This window comes from Nelusetta ayraudi, unplaced genomic scaffold (assembly GCF_046127955.1).
Source record: "Nelusetta ayraudi isolate G7.1 ecotype Tasmania unplaced genomic scaffold, CSIRO-AGI_Nayr_v1 ptg000042l, whole genome shotgun sequence".
NCBI lineage: Eukaryota > Metazoa > Chordata > Actinopteri > Tetraodontiformes > Monacanthidae > Nelusetta > Nelusetta ayraudi.
The window spans coordinates 20,830,001-20,853,185 of record NW_027466092.1 but is presented as its reverse complement, the minus strand read 5'-3'; the positions used below and the strand labels follow the sequence as shown (position 1 = coordinate 20,853,185).

Here is a 23,185-nt window from a genome sequence, read left to right as displayed (position 1 = left end):
ATATGCAGTTTCATAAGACTAGCCAGGCAGAAAATAGACTTGGGGGCGTGGGGTGTTGTGATTTGGAGACGTTGGGGGCGACAGAGAAATTGTAACTCACTGTGCTGCCGCTGCAACTGGGCTCAGGCACAACCCGCAGCATCTCGCATGTGACAAAATCTAAACATCTGCCCCTTCCACCTTCAGTAGCTTTGAGCCATTTTTACAAAGGGGGCGGAGGGGGTGAGGAAAGGGAGGGAAAAGAAGAAAAAAAGGGGGGCAGCGAGCAAAGGAGACCTGATGGGAAACAAGATTCATGTCGACACTTTTTAATCCCTCATCATTCATTTTGTCTGCAGCGTGGTGGCGTGAGCTCAGTCTTTCTGCCGCGCGCCTTGACAGAAGTGCAAAGTAATTATTGAAACGTATGGATGACTGGGCCCTCTCTTTAGCCCCTCGCTAATGGTGCTCGGCTATTACAGAAGGGCACAGCAAGGACACTTGTACCATTAACTGATATATCCCACTAGGATCCATGACGTCTCCCGCACTTGTAAGCTGGAGACAATATGACGCATAATGGCGGTGCTTGATGTTTTATATTCAAAAATACAATTCAAACCCAAGACATGGACTGTCACCAGCTGAATGAAACCGTAATGCGGGGGGTTTGGTTTCCCTTCCCCTGTCCTCCGCATGCATGTGGGTCCGACAAGAGATTTTGTTTATGATAATCAGTGCACTTGGTGTGACCAGCTGCCACATTGCAGACCATTACCTGGTTCAACACAGCGTGACGTTTCCATACCCCAAAAATGCTCAACTGTCACTTTTAGGTTCACAGTGCCCCTCGGCACGACAAAAGTAACCTTCAGTCGGTGAGGGAAATTAAAAAAAAAAAAAGAGAGACTCTCCAAGAGCCGACGGCACACATAAAATTGCAACAATTGCTTAATCTTTGCTACATCAAAGCATTTCCATTGGCAGCAGATTCAATTTGACTCGAGACGACCCACTTCAACTCCATTAACTTCGCCCCTCTTGAATGGGAGAGGGGAAGATGCCGACCCATAATGCCGTGCTGCTCGGGGCCATTTTTTAGCCGGGGAAGCTGCAGCCTTCTCTGACGCTAATGGACCCAACAGTTTGCCTCCCCGCTCCCATGCAAAACACGCGCACATCCCCCAGGTACATCACAGCGCGACCAAGCCAACTGCACGCCTTTTGTTCGTGCGGTCTTGGTGGCTGTGGGCAAAAAATTGATGCGGCAACACAATGGGCTAAAAGCTTTGGCGGATGGCGAGAGTCGCACACAACACAATGGCTGAAGCCCGTCCAGAAGCGGCGCTCGAAAAATAGCTTCACTCCTTCAGCTGGCTGCCACGCTTCCCCTCTCTGCTGTGTGACTTTGCGGCGTGATTAACGTGGAAAGCCTCCAAATATCTGCATTCGTTTCCTTATCAGAATGCGGCAGGTGCGCGAAAAACTTAGAGTGGCATTTTTCTAAATCTCGACTGCGACAAAGTTTCAGACGGCGCGACCTCACTGCGCCGTTGATTTTATCTCCAGGCAGTGCAGACAGAGAGCACCAGGAGTCCAGCTGAGCGAGTGAAACCCCTGACAACAGGGCAGCGAGTACATCTGTTCGGATGTCGGTGATGGATTTTCTTTCTTGTTGTTGTTTTTGTTTTTTCCCTCCCTCAAATCCACAGCGGCGCCAGCGGACCCGTCTCGCGCACAGTTTCCAACTGGCGCGTGGCGACTGTCTTTGATTGCGCCATAACTCGAGCAATTTCCACGTTCGTCTCTCCAGTTGCTAATTGAGACGGCAGGAAAGGTTTCAGCCATTCCGTTCTCTCTCTCTCTCTCTCACTCTCTCTCTCTCTCTCTCTCACTCTCTCTCTCTCTCTCTCTCTCTCACTCTCTCTCTCTCTCTATGGACGCCTGTTGGACGCCAGAGCCCAGATGGTCAGCGTGCGAATGTCACCGGTGGCCAGTTGTTACATTTTACAATGCGGGCTGCTCTGGCAGGGATCAGTACAATTTTCGCTGCCTTCAAGACGGAGCAACTGGGGAGAAATAGCACTTGGATTGATTTCATCCCTCATTCAGCGCAGAGCAAATATTTTTGACAAAGACATATGGCAGGGAGAGGCGCGCACAGCAGCAGCAGGCTGCCCAGCCCTGAGCCCGAGCCGTGTTCACTAGATTGTTTCAGGCAACATGCACATTTGGACAAGCAACGCATGCAATGTTCACATGGAGGCAGGCAGGCGAGCAGAAAGGAACACACACATGCACAAACAGGGAGCGAGAGCTCGGCCTCCGCGCAGATAGCACTCATTTCTGGAGCACCGCAGACATTCTTCCTGAATGGTTTCCCTTCGTCTCCCTCATAGTGTTTTAATGCTTGTGTACATATAATTTAAGCCATCGCTTCATTCCGATGTGCATTATATTTATCCAAGCATTTCTGCTCGCACCGCACCGCTGCGTGCCAGATGTTTGCTACAAAACGTCCGGAGGGAAGAGGCAGCGACCCTGCCTCCACACCGCAACCTCCGTCCCACCGTGTCTGTTGGATTGACTGAGTCAGTCTCTGGGAAAGATCCTCTTTCACCTTCAGTTTATTTGGGTTCGGGGGAGAAAACCAAGCTGATGTCCAAAGGTGCTGGCTGGAGGAGAATCCCTGTCTTGGCACTGACAGCTCCACTGATAGCCAAAACCCGGTGGAATGGCAGCTGTTGAGGGGTTTCTTTAAATTGCAGCTGGACTGACGAGTAGCTGTCAGGGGTGCATTGGACAGGATTGGCAGGGAAGAAGGAGAGGGAAGGTGGGGGGGCAGGTGTGCGCAGGCAAAGAGCACTAAACCCAACGTACAACCTTTAAAAGGTAGCACACTGAAGCTAGACGATAAATGATTAGCCTATTAGACGTTAGAATTGAAGTTAAGTGGTAGACCAAGACCTGCATCCTCAGGGTGACTCACTATACAGGCCCTCAACGTTCATCTGCCTTGATATCCCCAGTCTATGTTGACACGGTGCAAGACGATATCTCCTCGCCGGCTTTGTCGTCTGTCACAGACACAAATGAGATTGTTGACAATGCTTTCATTCTTCTGCGCAGCATTCCGTCTATTGCGGCCCAGATGTGTTTTCCTGTTGTGCTGGGATCAGGCCATTGTGAGAGCACAACGGGGTTTGAAAGGAACCAGAGCGGAGACGCTGCGATTCGAAACGCAGCCGGGTGACATTTAATGCCATTCCTCCAGCCCCACTGCTGAGGCCGCTGAGCTGCGGTTTACCTGCACAGCAGAGGCTGCATGACAGCATTCAATAGGTTTCATACACATTACTTGTATTACCAAAGGATACGTTTTGATTTTCATTCACCTGCAGTGCAGTTGTTGTTTAAAATGTTCAAGTCAAAGGCTTATGCTTCTGATCGGCTATTGACACAACAACATATCAACTCTCCTTAAATCAATACATTCAATAAAGTCATATTAAATCTGCCTTTGTGTCCATCTGAACCTAGTGTCTAGTATAGAGTCTGCCCTGAGACTGGGAGATCGTAGGTTCAATGCCAGATCTGAGCTGCTGCTGCTGCTGCTGCTGCTGCTTGTCACTCCCTCAGAAGGATGGGTCAAATGAGGAGGAGAAATGATGCATCCCTTGGAATGCAGTGGGACTTTAACCTTTCAATCCTCGAGCTAACAAAAATACTCCAGACCAACATTGAAAGCTTCACTGAAGCTTTCAGCACAATTACATCCACTGTCTGTCCATTTACAGTGATTTATTTGTTCCGGATAAGCCCTCATGTTTTGTACCTATTGCATGCAAACATTTTTTTTTTTAGATTAGTAAAAACATTTTAACAGCACCATAGTTTGTACTGACAGCCAATTATAAAATGTATGTCCACTGTATAGCCACACTGCAATGCCTGAAAATTGCTACCTTTAAAAACACTGGAATTTGCATGCTCTCATCTTACGGTTCATTCCTGGGGCAGTACTTAAAACTCGTGAGAAAGTATCTACACAAAATGATTCAAAACAGTAAATGATGCAAATGTGCAAGTGACTCATTGTGTCGTTTTCATTCACATTGTTCAGCACTTTGACCTCCAAGGAGCTCTGTCTTGTTAATGCTGCAGATTATGTAGACATTTCAACTGTGTGTATTTTCTGCAAACAAATGTATATTCATTGAATAAAGTGAGACACTCAACAAAGTTGTCGAGATTTGGAAAGCAAAACAGCCTAAAACCAATGGCATCACTTCCTACTTAGCCACGCATCACGTGTCTAAAACACAATAACAACGTCACCCCGTTGGCCAGAAAATTTCCCTTCAGCGTTTGCACTTGGGAGAGAAAATGCCACCCGACAAAAAGAACAGAAATTTCACGGCGGCTTTCTCTCACCAAAACTGTTTTTGTTTTTTGTTCATCTATTTTCACCGGGCATTTTGCTAAGTGAAAATGGGGCCGCTGGCATCATGTCTGTGACATCAGAAAGACCTCGGACAGGTGACTCGGACAGGTCCTGCTAATTGCTGGGCTGTGCCGGGGAATCATTTCCCGCATCCTTCCGCGTATGTTCAAGCATCTGAGTGGAAGGACGGCTCACGCAGGATAGAGCTGGCAATTTCCTCCCTCCTTTGTTTGTTTCATATATTTAATGGTTTTCCATTTCCAACAAAACAATGTTTCCCTTATTGCAAGACAATTCTAATCATCTTGAAGAGAAAGACGTTAGTGCCGAAACATAAACATGCATTTGTCAGTTTCCGCAGCAGCAAACCGTCATGCAGACAGATGCTAAGTCCATAGTGGGTAAAGTAATAATTCAAAGACTGCCTTGGGATTTTTGAAATGCAAATGGCTTGTTGCAGCCTAAAAAGAAAAGGATGTTTCCGCCACAATCATTGTATTCAGGCGCAGTGCCCATAAGCCTGAGCCGAGAGCAGCTCCCTGATTATACTCTGGGAGAAATGACAGCGTGCACTGTACATCACACACTGTAGCCCATTCAGTCTTCCTAACTCCATGATATAGCTTGCATATAAACTAGGAATAAATTCCCCCTTCAGCATTTTGACAGCAGCTATTCAGATACTTAGCCCCTCACACTCCGCAGTTATATTCCTCTGCCAGAATCAATTGCGCGGGCAACCATTTCCAGGCCTGAATTTTTATCTCCCCACCGGAAGAAAAGGGGGGTGGCTGAGTTGGTGGGGGTGGGGGTGACACGGTGAGCGAGCGGAGCACGGTGATTCGCTGTTTATCAGTCGCACCGCTAATTTTTCCTCACGTCGCGTTCCATCCCCATTTTGAAAGTGAACTTGGCTTTAATCTGCGAGACCTTGAACGCTTCCTGCGGACAACCAGCAGCGACACTTCCTTTCCCCTTCGCCTTTTTTTTGGTCAATCCTTGACCTTTTTGAGGACTGCCCACATTTAAATTAGTCCCAAACTAAAAAAAAAAAAGCTGTTTGCCGCCACCCCAGGCACCCTCCCCATTCCCTTCTTTTCTTCTCCAAATTGCCTTTCTTCATGACTCAAAGACATCCATTTGAGATATGTCACATTCAAAGAGGAGCATCACTGAGGGGAGGAAGTGTGTTTGTGTTTGTTAGGGCTTGGAAAAGCACTGGTTTATAAGTGTCAGACACATACAGTACACCTGCCAAATGTAATCAGTGAGCAATAAACGTTTGACCTTTACTCTATAAACATAACTGGCAGCAATGATACTGTGTGTGTGTGTGTGTGTGTGTGTGTGTGTGTGTGTGTGTGTGTACACGTGCACGCCTGCAATCTCTAACCAGCCCTCCTCCTCTCGAAGTCTCAAACGGCATCATAAGATTCTGAATTTTGCTTTCACTATGACTAAATCTGCACCTTTTTTTTGTCTCTCTTGTGTCCCGCAGCTTTTAAACTCCTGGCTTGGTTGCTTGAGCGCTGAAAGGTAAGACTTATTTACAATCAAATCAGTTACGAGAGAAGTGATTTGCCAACAGCGCTGTGCTTCAAGTTTCCCCGCGTCTGTCGAGTCGCAGCATTGTGTTAGTGTTAGCTGCCATCTCAGAGAAGGGGTTTTTTTGGGTTTTTTTTTTAGCTCTTTTTTTAATTAGCAGAGTCTCGGAGCCTTGAGGTGCCGCTTTAGCGATTGCGAACTGTGCCCAACCAATAAGAACACGTGTTCAACCACTTCTGACAGAGATAGATGGCGTGCCGCAGCATCTGAGCGTTGTTCATCATCTCAGTTAGCCATGCAATGGTGCATCGTTGGAGTTCCGGAGTGGCGTCACAGACCGGGGCACGTATGCAGGTCACTCAATAACTATATGGGGGGGCTTCTGACGGGTATGAGCGGGCAGATCATTTCCTAAACAAACAACAGCAATCTGTATTGTTGGCATGGTTACAGGTTGGCTGATTGTCTCACTCATATTAACAGGCCCAAGCACACGTGCCCCAATATTGACAAATCAAGATGCCATTCATATTCCGCGTCACTCAGCTGAGACTCTGGGGCTGCGTTCAGTCAATACATGGAAAATTTACGACTATTTCAAGCAGCAAATGCAGGCCAACAGCAAAAAGAGCCAGTGGCTGATGTATTGCCTTCCCTAACTTGATCATGGAAACTTTATAGAGACTAGAGACTGGATTAAAAGGGGAGTATTCACTTTTAGAAGTTAGATGTTGGTACAAACTTTAACTTAATTACATTTTATTTAAAATTGACAGTTAGTACAGTGCTAATACATTTTGTACTGTGAACAATGAAATATAAATTATTTTATATACACACACAAAATGTTTTTTATCTATGAAAAGAGATTTTCCATTTTAATTTCCATTTGTTTGTTTTTTTAAGATAAGATTACTGTGTGTAATATCTAATATCAAATGTTTGTTTTGTATTTATCTTGGAAGGGTTTTCATTTGTTTATTTATTTTATTCCTGGTCTCATATTTCATAGTGAGGGAACAGTTTGTAGCAGTGGGGGCATAATTAGTGACAGGCCTTGGACACGTCGTCCTCTGTTAGTCAGCCTCGCTTTAATTCTTTTGTCTCCTCTTGCAGCATTCAGCCAGGCTGTGCGTCTGTCCCGTCTTGGCCCTGGAATTAACTTTGCACAGCCAGAAAATTCCTTTTGACCTGATGTGAGGTGTAGAGCTTGTGTGATTGTCTGCTGCGTCTGAGAGCGACCCCCCCCGTGAGAGTTCCGCTCCTCACAACAAAAGATGAATTGTCTGCGTCGCGCGCTGCTTTGTTTCCCCTCTTCTGCTGGAGGCTTCCGTATTTAGCTGTCTTGCGAGGCTCTTGACGAGAGAGAGAAAAAAAAACATTTCTATTTTTTTTTAGAAAAGTAGATCTGGATATATGTATTAAGAACAATGATTTTGTGTTTGATGCCAAGAGGTAGACCGCCGATTACCGGTAAATGAAAGTCTTTGACGCACATGCACGCGTGTGTGTGTGTGTGTGTGTGTGTGTGTGTGTGCAGAGGGTTTTCTAAACCTGGCCTGTGGATGTGAGGGCGGATGAAAGCTGCTTTGAGGCTCCAGTGTACGGCCAGGAGGAAAAGCTCCTCCTCCGCTAACTTCCCTTTACACATCTCTACTCTTCTCCTTCATCTCTCTTCTCATTTTCCTGCCACTCCGTCCTTGCTATCTCTTTCCCCTCCTGCCTGCCTCCCTGCCTCTGTTGTCGCCTCCCCCTGTCCAATTTCCCCTAAACATCCGGCCTTGTCTTCCTCTGGAGCCTTGCCCGTTGCCGTCTCTTGTCTAATCGTCTCCTCTTTAAGCTTTTCATCCACTCACCCCTCGGCCCTCGGCCTGTCCCCCATGTGAGCAGTGAACCGCACTGGCCACAACGTAACGATTAGTGGATGAGATAATATACAGAAAAAAACAAAACAAAAAAAAAAACGAATGGTACAACTCGTCGTTGAGACTGTGACTAAGTCCTTCTGCTAAAAGCGAAGTGAAGCGTTGCTCTTTTTTCTTCTGCCTTGATTTCAAGATGCACACTTCTAAATGTAGGGCAAAAGGGTTCAGGTGTGTGCCCTGAGGGGTTTTAGGAAATATTCCTTGAGTCAGAGCACATGGTACTTCTGCAGAGAGCAACCCATGTGCTTCTGTCCTTTCCTTGTTCACGCTACATTAGATATTCTCGCAAAGTTAGAACGATAAAAATAAAGTTCAGAGTGTCGTTGAGAGTAAAACTTTAACTGTGTTTGTCACAGTTAGTGTTAGTGTAGTCAAGACAGCAGCAACCGAGACCAAGTCAGTATCAAGACTTAGAGAGTATGGAGATTGAGAGAAGACCAAGACCTTTGGGGTTCGAGGCCAAGACAAGACCAAATAAATATAAAATAGAAAAATAGAAAAATAACAACAGAACAGAAAAAAAATAAATAAATAAATAATAACTAATAATTAACTAATAAATTAATTAATTTGTTTTATTTTTATTAATAAAACTAATAAATTCAAGTTTGCATATAATCAACCAGAAACATCTATTTTCAGCATGGTAGCTTGTCATAATTTTCTTTAAAATGTTTCTGCTTTGCCAAATATTTTGAACCATTTTCAAAAAAACAATTTGACTGAATCAATTAATATATATATTTTTTTTACCTGGAATAAGTGGATGTCTCACTCTGGGTGTCACAAACAGAGCGTGAAACCGCAGCAGCTGGACTCTTTTCCGTTATTGTCTGTCGGTAAATCGTTGGCTGAGTCTTGACCGGTCCCGATCAAAAATCTTGGGTCCACCCAGTCCGAGACCAAGACAAGACCGAGTATAAATGCCTCCGAGTCCGAGACAAGACAGAGACCCTTAAAAAGTGGTCTCGAGACCAAGACCAACCTCAAGTACCACAACACTAGTCACTGTTAAAGATTATGAGCAAGTCTGACTGATAACAAAATAATGCTATCAAATACCTATGATGATAATAATAATAATAATAATAATAATAATAATAATAATAATAATAATAATAATAATAATAACAATAATAAAAAATGAAATCATGTCAACATTTACAATTGTTATAATAAAATAGTATAGCCATGATTCCATGGAAGCATCATATGTGACTTTTGTTTCATGACAAAACAAATAAGCAGGAGTTTCTACGTAAAGGAAGCATCATTGGCACTTTACAACATTTACCCAACAGTTCACATTTATTCTGAGATGCACTCGTATGCGGAATGTTCTGCATGTTTCTCTCTCTCTCTCTCCCTCTCTCGCTCTCTCTCTCTCTCTCACACACACACCAACACACACATATTTTCTTAAATCTACAGCATATTTTTCCAAATCGTATTCCACCATCTACCATGAGAAGAGCCAAGGCATCTTGCTTGCTATTGATTTTAGCTGCACGTCTTGTATATTTCACTCTGTGCAAATCAGGGCAATTGTTTCCAAGTGCACGCAGGGATCAATGCCTCTCTGGAGCCCACGCCAACATCTACGTGCAGCTCAATAATACCAATTTATGTTTTAATTACGATGATCTACCAAGTGTTCAGAGCCTCAGTCCCAGCAGCAGTGTATTGTATTGCGCATTGGATTTCACTGTCTGCATAGGCAGATTGTGAATGAGACAGATTTTATCCAGATGGAGAATTTCAATGGAAAATTCTCTAAACGTCTTCCACTAATACTGCTAAAGCCACTAAACAAAAGATTGAGGCGAGCGGAGCGAGATTTCTGGGCCACTGCAGACATTGCATTCTTTTCAAATAATACACGGAACAGCAGGTCAAGATTTTAGATCTCGATTTGTTATCACTTCTTGTTTTGACACAGGACACAGGAGATAGAGAGAAAACAACAAAAAACAGCCCACTCTGCTTTGACAGCCTGCTTTTCAGAGCAGTTCCACGCCAGATTTATATTGATGCCCCACCGTATTTGTTCTGCACTGCCTTTTTATATTTGCTGCGAGAGTATATCACTTGATCACTTGCATTTAGGAGTGATTGCTTAACTCAGTGCGCCATATGAGCGGCTCCTGGAACGCTTGAGAAGCCATAAATTTTATTGACTCTCGTAATTAGGATGGATCAATAAAAGGTGTTTTTCTTTCACTGCACCTCGGGATCGTTGGCAGCACTCTTTGCCGTCCTGGCTCCCTGCATTCACTCAATATCACACTTAAAATCACCGCTACAAACAGGGAAGAAAAAACAAATATCCATGGTACACTTTTCTTTGCTAACCTCCGCAAGACAGCACAACAGCTTTGCAGTATCCTGAAAACGACACAAAAAGAGTTGTTATTGCACGGCTCCATTTTGTGTTGAGCGCTTTTCCTGCTGTATAATTTGTCGCCATTGTTTTGTAACACCATTTGCAGATGCTTCACCAGTAATACCTATTATAATACAGTGGGAAATAGCGGCCCCATAGTGCGCTGCTGTCAAGCCTCTTCAGTTGATAGCTGTGTCTTTGCTCACTGCGGGAAGAATCCCGTTCTGTCAAACAACAGCTGGCGAAGACAACATGATGCGGAGGCCACGGACGAGTGAGCCATCAAACCTCCATCGCTGACAGGATTTTGGCAAGCCACATTTCATGAGAGTCTGCCACGCTAAGCTCAGCTTATATGGCACATGAATCAACGCTAATTGTTCCGTGTTCCTTGCCGGAGTGGCGGAAGTATCTGCCAAACGGCAGCAGTCGAACAAAAGGAGGGGAGTTCAGAGGGCTGGATCGATGTGCGCACATACCATGAATGTCGTGGACAAAATGCATCGCGGCTCCCCCGGGATGATGATTCACAGGCTGGAAAAAAGATTCAGAGCAGAAGGCGCAGGTAGTGCGCTGTGCGAGCACAGGAGAATATGATTTCTGTCAAAGGGCAGCTGGTAACACTGAGGCTGGGCAGCGGATGGCACAAGCCTGTTGTGGCCTTGCGCTACGTTCAAGATGCTTTATGGGAATGATGAAAAAAAAAACTGTAAACAGTCATCATTACCATTGGAATTCATTAAAGCCTATAATGTGTATTTAAGAATATGTTGCACCATAACATTTATGGAAACTGCATAATAATTATCAACAACTTCCTCCAGGTGAGGTGGTTTTATATTAATGCCAACTCTCAAAGCATTACACCTGAACGACCTGCAAGAAGAACCACAAGCCCAATTCATGAGGCGAATTCCTGAAAATCTCTCTCCATTTTTCTGTTAGTTGTGTTTGTTTGGTTGATCTCTGCCTCCTCTGATTGCCATGTAGCGCCGTTCTATGACATATTGTAAATATGTTCTAGTCTGATTAATTTGCATTAAAACCACTTAAAGGGAACAAGTACATTTTTTTATTATTATTATTATTATTTCATTTAAAAGCAAAATTTCAGAAGTTTGCATAAAATTGAGTTACAAACACGGGGAGATTTCGTCAAACCTGCTTCTCAAAAGCATGTAAGCAAACATGCTGCCTCAAAGCAAAACCCCCGGCTTATCCTCTGCTCCATCAAGGGCCCGGCTCATTCCATCCACACCAAAACCCCATTCTCCACTGTGTTATCCCCTCTGAAAGGCTCTGTGATTAAAAGTGGACCTGAAGTTCACTTCAGACCCGCCAAACAAACACACACGAACACACATACATACACACACACACACATCCCACCTTGCCCTTTTCCCACCGGGACTTTCTTGAATCCCCAGAGCTTTAGTCAGTTTATCAGCATCAGAGGATCAGGCAATACCTGCCCTGGTACACGTCAAACTGTGGGGGTGTGAGCCCAACGTGTTTCCTGGCCCTGGGTGTAATCTCTTTGGCTGTCGACACATCTAGCAAGGGGGGTCATCTGTGATAACGGGATCACTCAGTTAAAGACAGGGGAGAGGCTGCTAAAGGAAAAGAAAGGAAGCTAAAAAAAAAAAATAAGCGAGACAGAGAGAGAGCAGAAATGTTGGTGAGAACAGATTGAGTTCTGCAAAAGCAACAAAACTTCCTGGAGTTTTCTGCCAAGCAAGAATGACAGGAAAGGTTTAAAGAACGGTGGTGAGAGCGGTGATGTTGTGTGGTTTAGAGACATCAATACTGAGAAAGTGGGAGAGGAGATAACATTTTTGAGTTTCCCTTTGGGAGAGACTAGGATGGATAGGATCAGGAATGAGAACATCAGAGGGACAGTGCAGGTTAGATGTATAGATTAAGCCAGAGGGGCCAGACTGAGATGGTTTGGATGCGTCCAGAGGAGGGACAGTGAATATATCAGCGGAAGGATCCTGAGGTTGGAACTGGCAGGCAGCAGGCCAAGAGGGAGAGGAGAGAGGAGTTTTATGGACGTAGTGAAGGAGGCCTTGAAGTGAGTTGGTGTGAGGGAAGATGCAGAGGATGGAGCTAGATGGGTTAGGGCAGATGATTGGCTGTAGTCACCACTGTAGGAAACACTACCTACCATCATTTCTGCATCTAGAACATGTCTGCTTATTTGCAGGTGGTTTCAACAGCTAGAAATTGCAACATTGGATAGCATCTGGATTGGTGAAGTTCCAAGTCTGAATTCTCACACGTCCATGTTAAAAAAAGCTCCAATGTGAAATCTTTCATCTGCCTCTTCTGCCAGCATCTTTGAGAAGAAAGATGCGTGGATGAGGACAAGGACTAGGTCTAGGACTAGTACTAGGATAGGAAGCCACTGCTAGTTTGTAATTAAAGTGGCCATGCTGTGGATGTTCCAGTGTGGTCAGATTCATCACAACTGGACAGCATTCCAACATCTTTGGATGGGATTTAGTGAAACACAGTGAAGCACTGATGCTCGCCATAGGACATGATGATTTGATGCACATCAGATGTTGCCCTTTGTGGCGTTACTGCTTAGCTAGCAATGAAGACTCTGATTAGTCCATTTCTTAATGTTTTCTAAAGGCTATTTGCCTAAAACGCAAGTGAAACCAATTCAGTCGACTTGGGAAATACTCCATCTGGTGTGTCAGGTTGAAACATTTGCTTGTTCCAACCTTTAAAACATTCATCCTTACAATATGACCCACAAATGAGATGGGAGGAGTCATTGTTTGATATATTTGCAGAAATTTCATCACATTTTTTTTTTTTTTCCATAAATTATTTTCTGACATGCAGCAAATGATTAGAAGGGAAAATTACGGACAATTAAATTTGTCCTGAAAATGACATTTTTGATGCTTGATTCATTTTAGAATAAATAAAAAAAGTCTCTGCTGGAAAGAATACAGTGATGTCCAAACTTGGAGTGGAAATAATAGAAAATCCAATAGTGGCTTTACCAAATTACCCCTATTTGACTTGGCTGGGTGCCTGACAGGGCTACTTGCGGTCTGGTCTGCCCCGCGCTGCCAAGTTTGCCTCTCGCAGCATCGGCGAGCACTCTGACCTGGCATCTTATTAAAACGGCAATTCCCAGCAGAGAGGGAGGGAAAAGGGCAGCGCTTGACAGATAGAGCAGAAAAAAATGAGGGAAAAGGGTGAAAGGTCGCTCAAAATAGAGGTGCCACACTATAACATTTTTCCCTCTCTGATGCTGACGGTTGACGCTGACCACAAACACCCAAGATGTAACTTCCACTTGAAAGCACGACTGTGTGTGTGTGTGTGTGTGTGTGTGTGTGTGTTTCCATGCAAAGTTCTGCAACATAATTCATACGAGCGTGCGCTGATAATCATTCCCCCTCTCTCCCGCCCCTCTCTTTCTGCCCCTCTCCCTCGCTCTCTGACACACACGCTGGGAGGAAGCATGGAAGGCAGTGACACAAAGCTAATGCCTTGTCACACAGGCTGTCAGCAGATTAGCCAGTGGATTACACCCCAGCCATTAGATGTGCACAGAGCAGAAGGCCACAAACATGAGAGGAGGAGAGGGAGACCGAGTGTGAGACTGGCAGTGATGGGGCATGTGCCGGCATAACGGCAACTAATAGAGGATAAGTTAAAGAAAAAGGGAAGGATGGCAAAAGTAAAAAAAAAAAAAGAAAAGAAAAAACGCTGTTCAGGCAGTGCAAGGCAACGCCAGGGGGAGGGTGCAAGGCTGAGGAGCAGAAGGGGGCCTGGGTCAAGGAAATTTGCCGCTGGAAGAAGGGAAACAGAATAATCAGACGGACAGGAGAGAAAAGGTAATAACGACGGTAACTGAAGGGAAACAAATAGAGAGGAGATTCAAGAGGAAGGCTGGGAAGGGAAAGTATTCAACAGCACTCACAGGAGGGCAGCGAAGAGAAGGAGAAGGGTAATGTGCAGGTAGAAAAAAAAAAACACAACAGAGGAGGAGAGGAGGATGTGACGAGCGAGAGAGATAGGAAGGAGAGGCAAGATTGTGAAGGGGGGGAGCAGAACGGGAAGAAAAGAAGAGAGGAGGGGTGGAGAAGAGGGAGGTGGAGATGAAAGCTGCCAGAGTGGAGATAAGAGGGCAGAGGAGGGTTGTGGAGCAGCAGCGGAGAACATGAAGCTCCTGCTGCATACAAACATTAGCCATTAAGATCTCGCCACCGCAGACACGCTCCTTTTGACCATTTAAAATGGACAACACGACATTCCGACAAGCATGTGTCAGACATGATATCAAATTAATGGCATTCAGGAGACAAAATAAGACAATCCGAAAAGTTTTCTTCCTCATTTGAATTGAATTAATTCCCCATCATTTTGCACATATTTGGACTCCAAGTTGCTGCCACCCATTCAGGCAGACAGACAGACAGGCAGATAGACAGACAGGCAGACAGACAGACAGGCAGATAGACAGACAGGCAGACAGACAGACAGACAGAGAGACAGACAGGCAGACAGACCGACAGGCAGACAGACAGACAGACAGACAGGCAGACAGGCAGAGAGAGACTCCTTTGGAAGAAAAAGAAAAAGAAAACCCTCTGGTTTTCCTATTCCTGGTGGGACTGCGTCACGGCTTCCCAGTCGGCCTTTCATTATCCACTAATTTACTCATCTACCTCCTCTTCACCACTCACAGCCCCGCTGACACAAAACACCCGCCTTGCGGATGTAATGACAAAAAATTGTCTTTTGGACTCGCCAGGTATGGGAGCTCCATTTTCAAGACAGTATTTATGCAAGAACACCGAAGGGAATATGACAGTTTAACCAGGACACGTGAGGAACTGCAATATCCTGTCACGGCGGGGGTCGTGTTGGGGGAGGGGGGGGGCGTCAAGCGAGGCACGTCACACTCCCCTCCTATACGGACAGAATATGTGCGGCGTGTAAATGATATGCACTGCGCTCGCTATGGGCACAGTGCAGCGTATAAACCAATTAATCTTGGCAGCTTGGGCAGAAGGAGTTTTGCGTGTGCCTGACGGTTGCATGTAGGCCAGCACGCGTGCACACGTACGCGTTTGCATGTCTTTGTGAGCGCTTGACAGTGAGGCTGATGTCACTCAGGACTTTAGCTGCATGAGTGATTTGAGCGCGCGGCGTGGAATGAGCTCAGACTCACCAGTGCCGCAGGGAGACCGGAGGAGACTAAATGTGCGAATCCCCGTGGGAGGTTTTAGACTGTTTATTATGATAAGCCTCGATGTTCACACACACGCACACACACACACACACACACACGCACGCACGCGCACACACACACAAAAAACAACATACAAAAAAAGCACATATTCTGTGCATGTACACATCTGAAGGAACGTTTGCACCAAGACAAAAGGAAAAAGAAGAGCGAAAGACACCCTGAGACTTGTGACTCACCTCAGTGTGGTGATTGGCTCACGCTTCACCAGCCATAAAAACTCGCTCCTTGCCAGCCTATCCACTGTCATCTCATATGGGACCCATTCCACCCTTTAAAACCACCTCTCATTTCAAGTGGGCCCAGATGCAAGTCAAAGGGCCGCTTTGGATTAGCCGCAGAGCGGGAAAGGGGGGCGAGGGGGGCAGGGCCTCATTTCCATTTTCCTTTTCCATTTTACGAGCATTTAATTTGAAACAATTAAGATATTATGGTGCCGCAGATTCACTACACAGAGTGGCAGCTGGGAGCAATCCCATAAACCCCACAGCCAGTGAATGAAGCACCTTGCCACCCTCCCTATGTTCCTCCTCCTCCTCCTCCAGCTTCCTCTGCACTGTGCCACTGAGGCATTTTGCTGCGGGGCTCCGCTGAGGTGAGCGGGTTACCTTCGGCACAGCTGACAGCCCACAATCGCCAATTATTTTAGCAGCTCATGAATGTGCCAGTTGGTGGATGACAGACTGGATTCATTCCCCAAGAAAAAAAAAAAAAAAAAGTGGTGGTGGGAGGAGCAGGCAGCGGTGGACGTTTGCCGTCTGTGAAGCCTTTTCCTCCCCCTTCACACTCCTCACTGATTAGTTTTGTCTTATTTTTGATGGGATGACAACTAGGGGGCAGCAGGACGCGAGCCGAGACAGAAATATCCTTGGCGAAATGGAACGGGTCCATGTTTCTGACGGGATCTTCCGGGACATGTGGAATGGAACCTTTGCCCGGTGTCTTCCAGTTGTTCTTACAGTGTTCGACAGCGGCCAAATTTATGGAACCTTCCTCACCTGTTTGTCCTGGATGTCCTACAACAGGGGAACTTAGTCACTCCCCTGACTTCGACTCAAGCCGACTTTTTCGCCGCTCGGCTATCAATTTACTTCCTTCTACTATTGAGGCTGGCATCGGAGGACATTGGAGGTGTGAAATTGATGAAGGTGCGCTTGTGAAAATGTCAGCGGGGGATCGGTGCCCAGAGAGAGGAAGGGAGGGAAAGTGAGGTAAAGTGAGAGGGAGAGTTTTGGGGTTGGTAGGTGACAGATAGGGGGTGGCAAAAGCTCCTTTTCATGAACACTGAACTGTAAAATGGAGGACCCAGACCAAAACAATGGCCATGATCAATTGGCTATGGTGAGTGGCTTCTCGTAAATGCCTGCTGCCCGCCTGCACCCGCCGCCAGAGAGGTAATAAAGGGCCGTGGGAGGGAGCGGAATGGCTAGAGGAAGACATAGAGAGAGAGATGTGAGGTGTGTGTCGCTGGGGCTTTGTGGGAGAGGAGTCACAGAGGCAGAGAGCATGCACAGCCGGCCTGTAGGAGCTAAAAGCCTTTTAGGGTGGACAAGAGTTAAATAAATGAAAAGACATGACAGGAAGTGGCTGCAGATGGGATTGGTAAAGATAGAAAACAAAGCAGTGGTGCAGAACTCGTCTTTGTTTGAATTCTCCATTTGTCAATTGAGAGTTAAGAAGAAAAAAAAATGTTGAAAACTGCTCTAAACAAGTCTTGTTCCAAATAATACAGACAAGGTAACATACAGTAAAAGTCAAAGAGCAGTTCCTGAAAGTGTCAAGCTCAAATGTGTTGAGAACTTAGCAGGAAAAAGCTGGAAATTCCCATATTGAATAACTTGGAAACAGATGATGGGTGAATGAAATAAATAAATAAATAAAAAAAAACTGTGATTTTACAGCCATTACATACACGCATTAGACTGCAACCATTTCAATTTCCCATGATCGAACAGCGACTCTGAGAGACATGTTCGGTGCCTGCCTCCTAACGGAGACACACGCTCATCAATTCCTGCGTATGAACGTGTGTGTGCTGAAGGCTGCAGCTGAAAACAATCTTCATTTAAATTGCAGGGACCTGTTTGCTCATAGTTTAATCAGCCTCACTTCTCTTTACAAGATGCAGGCACATAGCACAATGAAGAGAGACTTCTTTGAGCCGGATAAAAGAGAGAAGAAAATCATAAAATTGTCCTGTGTGGCAGCAAAGTTGGATTAAAAACAGTGGAAGGAGCGTTGCTATATGTAAACATATATACACCAGACCAGTTAAAGTCTCGCCTACACTGGATATAGTTTAGAAATATAAACATGAAGATTTGTTTTTTTTATTCCCTTTTAAAAAAAAAAAAAAAAAATATATATATATATATATATATATATATATATATATATATATATATATATATATATATACATATATATTGTTTCCAATTTATGAGTTTTTTTTCTTATGCTGAAAATTGAATGCCACTTTCTAAACAATCACCCTGTTGTATATATGCAAAACCATGACACACAGTGTAGTGTATGTAGTGTATTCCAGAATGTATATAAAATATATTTTCTTGCCAAAGGAAATTATTATTACATTATTTCATTTGTTTGCTTCCAATTTCTTGACTCCTCCTGTTCACTTCTATTTTGACGATTTCGAGTCAACTGGGTGAGTTTAAAACAAACCCAAACGTATTCAAAATATCAAACCACAGACACGTATAACTAGACACGTTCTCACGAGCTCGGCGCCACAATTCGATCAGACCCAATCTCTCCGAAACCCTTCCTCCCTCATCACCATACCTCGCTCCCGCCGCTTGCTTGCGCCATCCCAGTTGATCTCTTAATGGACCTAATTGCTTCTCAGCTCATTGCGCTCCCATGCCAGCACTAAACTAAATCAAACCGAGGGGCCCCCGCACACAAGCCTCGCGGCAAATCGGATTCTGCTCGACATCGTAATAAGGTGATATTGACTGCTCATGAGTCAGCGTTTCCAGAACGCATGTGTAACCGTGACAGGAGGTGCCGCTGGAGTCACCCATGGGTCGGTGCTGTTCCCCTCTGGGGGGCATCCTGCCAGTGACTTCACTTCAAGGGTCAGGGCTGCACGTTGGCCTCCGCAGCACAAACAAGTGAAGATGAAGTTTTCATTCCCTCTGCCATCCCCTGTTTTCAGGCAGTGCAGCAGCAGGAGAGGCACGGTTAGCGTACGTGCAGTCAGACCAGGCTGCAGTCAGCTGGGCCAAATATAGTTAATTTATAACGCTGACACAAACACATGTACGAGTTAATGATCAACCGCAGGAGTCAGTCAAATGTCAGCTGGCCAGTCAGAGTTCAAATGAACTCAAGAGACGCTTCAAATGGATTTCCTCAACCATCTTTCCATATTTTGAAAGAACACATATTTTTGAGCACAACATATTCACAAGTGAGGTCATTTGCATCACCAATTAATAACTGAATATGTTTCTACATTGTTCTTTTTCTCTTGTTGTTAACATGTAATATCAAAGAAAAGTAGAATCATATTTTCAGAGTGCTGAGTGTTAAATTGCTTCCCCTGTACAAACATGGGAGGTTTAGGTAACTGAAGACACAGCTATGATTTATATGACTATTAAGAGACACTTTAATAATGTGTAACAACTGAGATAGATTTTGTAAGTTATCTCTGATTGTGTAAGCCTTGGTTTTTGGCTGTAAAAACATTGACACGACAGCTTCCCCTTTATCAAAGAATCGCAGCGATCAGTCTTACACACAGACTTTACAAAAATGTCATTAAATTGTGTGTTTTGTCTGAAATAAACTTGGCAACTGTGACGTCCAGCAATTTTAGCAGAATGTTAATTGCTTTCGAAAAGCGTGACTGTGTGGTTAGTCATCTATCATGCATGACAGATTCCAAGAAGCGGAGAAGTATTGGCTGACGACAGTCGGGTGTCGCTTTTCACTTTTCCATGCCCTGAGGGTGAGTCTAATATCTCCTTGGCATTTGTCACTCTTGGCCTCCTCTTGACTGCTTGGGCAGCGACCATAAACAAGTCAATCTCAGCATGTTGGATTAGATTTATCCGCTTAAGGTAGATTGTTATCCCAAAGAGCGCAGGTCTCGCTTGATGAGGAAATTAATTTTACAATGACTGGGTTACATGATTGGTGGGGTGGGGTGCCTGAACGTGTCAGCAACGGAGCTGAAAAATAATAGCCACCTTGTTCTGCTTTTGTTTTGTTTTTGAGTGACACAACTCGTCCTCTCATCTGACTGTCTTTGGGGTTGCAAAAACAAAAGGAATGATTTTGGTGGCAGCCATTTATAAAGCTTGCACACCCTTCGAAGGGTGAAACGACCTACCCCCACTGGCTACGAGCAGACTGACAGACACAATATGAAATTTCCAAGTGTGTCGACTGAGCATTGATAGTTTATGCACACAGGAAAAAAAACAGTTTTTCAAAGTGTGCTGCAAGTCATCAAAAAACTTAAAGTGCTGACATGAATTATCAGGAAACTGTGCATATATTCACAGTCACCCTTCCTGACTTCAAAGCTCTAAGCTGATGTGACAGCTATTAGATTGGGTAACAATGGGGAGGACCTCTGCCTATCAAGCAACAAAGCCTGGGCTAAACCTAGTCCTGAGTGTCACTTAAATGGTCCCCTCGTATGAAACGGCATTCATTTCATTTCAGTGAACAAATTGGTTGTTCCGCACACATATTACATCCTCAACGGCCCGAAGTTGGTGCAAGCAGGGAAGATGTCAAGCAGCCTCACTGAGTTTACGTTGCATCAGTTCTTTTTAAGGTAGTGTCCATCTGACACCCAACTGAAGAAACGTGACGAGCTGCTAAAATTAAGTTTAAAAGACTTCGGCAGCGCTCTCGAAGAAAGACGGCAGCCACGCCAGTGGCCCAGCACTCGTGCACAGCAGAGCTTTGATCTAAATGCTAATGTGAGCATGCATAATATTTACCGTGTTCACCATCTTTGTTCAGCACGGTACCATTTGCTAATTAGCATGTAACACGGAGAACAGGTTGGTGAGGATGCTGTTACTTTGGCAGGTGTTTGGTCATTAGGCAGGCGAGAGTTGTACAAAGTGGGATTTGGATTGTGTGATGGCGGTAGAACAAAACATATCAGGGGCTTACCTGACTGAGATGTTAGTTACTAAAAATTTCTTAAAAATATAAATACAGAAAAAAAAACAGACTATAAAACCAAAAGTTTAATCTAGCAACTATTCTGTGGCACTGAATGAGATTTGGATTGTGCTTTTGCAGCCTGTGAGACAATCTGACTGATCACTGTTCAATGATGAGAAAGAAAAGAAAACAAAAAAAACATAATGATAGTCCAAAAAAGGCAGAGAAAATTTGAATTTCAAAATACAGTTCAAGATAAATAAGAATATTAAATCCTAATTAGTGTTGCGCAGTCAGAACAGTCCCTGCAGGTTTGTTATGTGGGCAGCAGCAACGTGGAGCACAGAGATCAAAGATCTTCTATTTCAACCAAAGGAAATGCATATTGATATTGTGTAACCTGTATCATCCTTTCCTGTATTTGCATTGTATTTAGAGAGTACATGCCAATCGGAGCTACAGAAAGCTGGGACATAGCAGTCATGGGGAGCATAAGAAGATACCATTGTTATTATTATATGTATCGACTCAGAGCGTTGCACTTTGTACAAGCCAAAACCTTCAGCTTGCATGACAGCCAATACCATACGAGGAAGAGTTGGATTCACTAGGTGAGGATGAATCATGTGGTGGAAAGTGAAGGAAACTCCACCCAGTGCTCAGGATTCCTCAGGCCTGGATCAGTCTTATTCACTATTCTGTCCTGCTGGACAACAAAGAACATCCATGACAGGCCAGCGAGGCAGCCACCACCCATCCATCAACAAGTGAATCTTTGCTGCCGCTCTTGCTAGTGCCCCAACGATAAAAGGGCCGGGTTGGAGATACAGAGCAACACTGTAAAATATTAAAACCAGTCCAGCCCAAATATTTAAAGGTCGCTGTTAGGAATAAAAAATTATAAATGAGATTTTCAAATAAACTTGAAGCTACTTTTCAACCTTCAGTCTGAGAACTATTAAAAAAAAAAAAAAAAGCGATTTACAGCGAACTGGGCCTCTACAAACAAGCCATCAATCCTGGAGTGGTTCCCTATAGCCACCAGTTGAGGGCAATTGTGTCGTTCAGTGTCACAAAATTAACACTTTCTTTTTCTGGCCTGTGTATCTTTGTGCGCAATTTCTGCTCCCTCAAGAAAAATGGTGTTTGGCTCAGTTTGCACACTTAAATCAACGGTATGATCACTCAATGTTAATTACATAGGAGTGTTTGGGCGCAGGTAAGAAAGCAGATCTGCTGACTGCAGCACTCTGACACCGTGTCTGTTGCTGGATGCAAAGCGTTGGTGTCTGAGAGGCTCGGCCGTTCGTCAGCAGGTTTGGGCTGCTGCCACATAACGCGAGTTTTCCCAACAACACAACTGGTCGTAGCCAAGTGTCTCCTGCGGGGCCATGGCTGCTCCTGCTCTGCAGCCCTACATCACAGCACTTTACACCCCGGTACGTTATGTGCAATATTCCTTCTCAATGCATTGTTGAACGCTATAATGTGTCCCTGTGGTGATGCAGATGCAAATGAATGGCATCTAACAATTCTATTGCCATTACCTCTGGTTATTGAAGTTCCCGTGACATTCCAGTTCAGAGTGCAGCAGGTGCTCCTCTGCCAGCCAAAGCCAGGGCTTTGACAGAAATGAAGTAACTGAGAAGATGTGTCTTCCTCTTAGATATGTAAGCAAACACAGCAAAACAACAGAATCAATACACTTACATACATCTCTCAGGGGACATGGATTCACATCTCTGGCTCATGGTAATGAATATGTGGTGACCTTTCCTTATTTGTATATGCCAGCACTGACCTACTACTATAGCTCCCATATGGTGATCAGCCATAAGATTAAAACGGCTGACAGCTTACATGAATAGCATCAATCATCAAACCGGGAGCGCACTATTCTGTTGGGAAACACTGGCTCCGGGCATCCATGTGGTTGCCGATTGAGGCAAACCCTCATCACATGCACACTTGCAGATGCAGACACACCAGCCTAGCTGTGCACAGACACACATCTAAATACTACTGGTGGGCAAACACTGCAATGCCTCAACATGTAATAATCAGAGACACATGACAAACAGCTGCAAGCGTCTACTTGGCTTTCATTGTCCACGTTCGCAGATGGCTTATCTGGACCTGTACCATAGCCCGCCACTAGGGGGCGATTGAGACGTTAGGCATAACTTTTTAGAGGCGCATTTATGCTGCCAATTTGGACATGAAGCTAATGACGGTGTTTTAACAGGTTTTTATTCATGTATTTATTTATTTTTTTAATGTTTTGCGGGTTTAAAGTACAATACGACAGCTTTGTCTTAAAAAAAAAAGACAGGATTAAAGCCAAACCGGGCAAGAATAATCCTGCAATTGTTTCACTCAGAAACTCCACTTCTGAAGTTCTTTCGAATCAAACCAGCTTGTTTCAGACGAGGTTTGTTTGTTTTTGTCAGCTCAAGAAATATTACATGGAC

The 23,185-nt window shown here is 44.6% G+C and overlaps 1 protein-coding gene across 1 annotated transcript in view; it reads left to right on the top strand.

The window, feature by feature from the left end:
- LOC142894201 (receptor-type tyrosine-protein phosphatase delta) overlaps positions 1 to 23,185 on the top strand; it is a 167,300-nt gene that overhangs the window by 28,185 nt on the left and 115,930 nt on the right. Inside the window, exon 2 of the mRNA XM_076035428.1 lies at positions 5,922 to 5,959. The gene's annotated coding sequence lies outside the window, so the exon portion shown is untranslated. The remainder of the gene's footprint in view (positions 1 to 5,921; positions 5,960 to 23,185) is intronic.